Source organism: Vicia villosa, linkage group LG1 (assembly GCF_029867415.1).
Source record: "Vicia villosa cultivar HV-30 ecotype Madison, WI linkage group LG1, Vvil1.0, whole genome shotgun sequence".
Taxonomy (NCBI): domain Eukaryota; kingdom Viridiplantae; phylum Streptophyta; class Magnoliopsida; order Fabales; family Fabaceae; genus Vicia; species Vicia villosa.
In genome coordinates, this window is record NC_081180.1 from 9,102,032 (window position 1) to 9,105,965 (window position 3,934).

At 35.2% G+C, this 3,934-nt stretch overlaps 1 long non-coding RNA gene across 1 annotated transcript; it reads right to left on the reverse strand.

Moving 5' to 3' along the window:
- Nucleotides 1-362: 362 nt before the first annotated feature.
- LOC131627980 (uncharacterized) lies at nucleotides 363-3,658 on the reverse strand. Its single transcript, XR_009291642.1, has 6 exons — nucleotides 3,234-3,658; nucleotides 2,609-2,676; nucleotides 1,464-1,516; nucleotides 1,330-1,366; nucleotides 1,093-1,223; nucleotides 363-1,006 (listed from the first exon to the last, which is right to left on the reverse strand). It is a non-coding gene; the product is annotated as an uncharacterized LOC131627980 (long non-coding RNA).
- Nucleotides 3,659-3,934: the final 276 nt, after the last annotated feature.

Consider the following 3,934-nt stretch of genomic DNA (forward strand, 5'->3'; position numbering starts at 1 on the left):
ATCAAAATTGCTTGACATGCAACATAGAATTCTGCTATATATTCACTACAAGAAAATTGGCCAATCGCGACGGTTAGTTTTGGCAGGTTACGACGGTTTGAATCGCCGTAAAAGGTAAGGCGCGACGGTTGTGTAACTGTCGCAAAAACGTGTGTCGCTAGGGTGTATTGCGACGGTTGTTAAAACTGCCACTCCAACCGTTGTTATTAATCGCGGCAGTCACAACACTGTTGTAAATTGTAAGTAGCGACGGTTACAAACCGTCGTGAAGTTTGTATGATCTTTTTAACTCTATGCTGATTGCGGAAGTTTATAACCCCCGCTAAATAAATGAATTTTTTTTAAAAAAATAAAAAAATGTATTGTAGCTATGAAATTTATTAATAAAATATAACAAGAAAAAATACTTAGAATTAACAACACTAACACTAGAAGAATCAACAAGCAAGTTAAATGCAGTTTGTACCATATCCTATTGATATTAAGGATTCCACTTGACGCAGGCAAACATGAAAGCTAGTGCGGAAAATTTTCTCATAGTAGCCAGGAACAAAGTTGCAAAGGGCAATAAGTGTCTGTGCTCTACCAATTTTATAAACTTCTTCAAGGGCACTCATGGTTTTAGCTTCGTGTATCCATCAAATTGCACTGAAAACATCTTTCTGAAAAAGATTCTGACTATAATAAGCAATATCCATCAAGAACTAAGTAGTAGAAGTTGCAAACAAATGTACTCCATGACAACAAAGAAACCTTTTTGTAAACAAACCAAAATTATTCTCTCCATGTCTTTGATTTTGATCCAATTGTTGAAGCTTTTCCAATTCAGTTTCTATCTCAACTTGCATAACTTTTGACATATTTGCAGCAGCTTGTTCAGCATTCTTTGCAACCAAAGCAGTGTATCTTGCTGTTTCAGGCATTTTCATCCTCCAATAGTATGTCAACACTGCCGGAATTACACTGAATATCAAGACTATCCTCCAAACGTAATCCGCTTGTGGAACTGTGGACAGAATTGGGTTAACATAAAAAGCTGGAGCAGGTTAAAAGGCTTTAAAAATATATAAACTATAATTCCAACAGCTCTACCAGCAAAAATTCCAAAACCTTGCATAGCAACAGCAACTGTAAATGCGCCTCGAGTCTTTTTGTTTGCATACTCAGACATGATTGTAGCAGAAAGAGGGTAATCGCCACCAATTCCAAATCCAAGCCAAAACCTAAAGAAACAAAGAGTAGACATATGATACTTGGTAAAGAGAGCAGGAAACTCATCATGACACCAATATAGAAGATAACTTAGACACATGATCAACATTTTCAAACCTTACAATTGGAGCAACAACCTTATCTCGCCCAGGATCTAAGAAATTAGAATCAACCAGCTTAAAATCACAAACAACACTTGAAATTGATACTAATCCCTAAAACCACAATGAATTGTGAAAACTGAGCCTTACTTTAACAACCGACTTGAACAACTGGTGGTTCTCTTTAGTTCAAAATGTACAAGCTGCAGTATACACAACATGTATCAAATCTATTAACAAATACTTGACATAGTTCTACCAAACTATAGCATCACAAAGTATGTAATATTATAATTCTTAATTAGATAAACATTAGTCAGTTAATCATTAAAATATGTATAAAGTGAAGTATTTAATATGCATTTCTAATTAGAGTTTATCACAGTCCGGCTCAAACATGGCCTGCTGTTGATTGGCAAAGGCTTTAATGTACTACCAGAGATGATGTAGGATAACTGTAATTGATTATAATATGTGAATGGATTCCTAAACATATGCTTCACTATCATACATGCATTTCTAGACAACTGTTGATCTAAAAACAATGGAAACCAAGTGATACTGACTTAGCAAAGTGCACATGGCAGCCAAGTGATACTCACTAAGAAAATTGCACTTAGTACAACCACACTTAGTAACTTCTTCATCAATTTTTCGCTCAGCATAAAGTGCACTTAGTAGCCCAACAAAACTATATTTATCCAAGCTTAAAACCTTTAATAATCATATGTTCATAGTATTCAAGTGCACAAGAAGAACGACCCGAATTAATAAAAGAGCTTAAAACAGCATTGTAGAACACTAAATTACCACCTATATGTCTGTAGACAATATAGGAGTAAGGGTAAATAAATCAGGTTTCATGTTTTTTTGCTCCGATAATAAGTGAAAAACTTCAATTGCATCATCACACATTTCGAACTTCAAAAGACAATCAATTAACACATTAGAAAGAACTAAATCAGTAACAAAAAAGAGACCTAACAGAGAGAAAATGTGAACCATTCTCTGGCCTAAGAATATGTAAGGCCCGTTGTGTAAAATACTACTTGTAGGCCTCATGGAAAAGATGATAATTCAAAAATCATGACCAATCATAAGCACATGTTGACAAATAAATAATTACAAATCTTTGTTTGGCAATTGTAGTTTATAAAACACTTGCATGCCATAAACAACAAGAAACAAAAAGAGAAAGATGCAGCATTTTATGCTAGAAACTAAGCAGCTGAAGCAGAACACAATTGGAAAATGATTCGAAATCAACTATTTTAAGCAATGAAAATTACTAGTACCTGAGATAGAAGATGACCGAGGTAGTTCTAATCAAATGACATAACTCGGACAATTCTTGTTCAACAACCTAAAACAAAACAAATCCAGAACTTTGAGAAATCGATTGTTGGAATCAAAATACTAAAATATATAATACAGACAAATATAAGCAAAAATTCTAAAGGGATCTATACTTCTCAAGCTTGTATTCCATATTTATAAACCATAAATTTCATTGTCTTCCTTAATAATGTAAAAACCCACCATATCTGTTTGTGAAAAACAATTTTAAAAGAGACAAAACACGATTTTTACATAACAAATATCTTCTAGACTTGTACCTCAATCCCATTTAGGAACAACAACAATACATACAAATCAGAAGCAAGAAAGTTTTTAGAAGTTACAAGAACAACAACATTAGATACAAAACAGAAGCAAAAATAAAATTAAAAACAATTTAGGGTTTTAGAAGGAAAGACACCGGGGTGCGGTTATGGACAATTGTAGGAAGCTTATTTGTATCAAGATGAGAGAGAGATGCGTGAGCTCAAAAACCCTAAAATCAGAAATCATTGTTGGAAGCTGAGAGAGACGTGAGCTGAGAGATACCCAGAAACCTAAAATAAAAAACAAATGTTTTACCTCTTCCTCCAATTATGTGTAGCACCTTCTCTAGTTAAGTGTAGCGCCAATACAATATTTGGGGGACGACGGTTCATCAATAGTCGCAGCCCTCTTCCTCACACTTCTACAATTAAGCGCGCTGTAAAAAATTTGGGGGACGACAGCTGATAAACATTCATAGTCATTATCACTGTTGGAAAAATTAGGGCACGACTGTTCATAAACCGTCACAGCTTTAAGAGGACGACACTTAGGCCCAAAACCGTCGCGAGTATCAGGGGCGGTTTTCCAAAACCGTTGCGGCAACCATCGTTATATAAGGAAGAGGGCGGTTTTCATGGAACTGTCGTTGCCTTTGTGTCGTAAATTGCTTTTTTTCTTGTAGTGATTTAGCCTCACACGAAGACAATGCCACCACAAGTTGCTTTCTTGAGCACCATGAGATTGGGGCACAAAAGACTTGAAAGAAATAACCAATTGCGCTTATTTGATCTTCCATATCTCTACACCAATCAACATCTGAATAACAAGTAACCATAGCTTCTTTGCTTTCATAATATATTCGAAATAGAATCCCACAATTTATCGATCCTTTTAAGTATCTCAGGATTCTTCTTGCAGCCTTCATGTGTGACACTCTTGGTTCACTCATGTATTTGCTCACTAATCCGACTGCAAAACTTATATCAGGTCGAATGTTGCACACATACCTCAGAGAT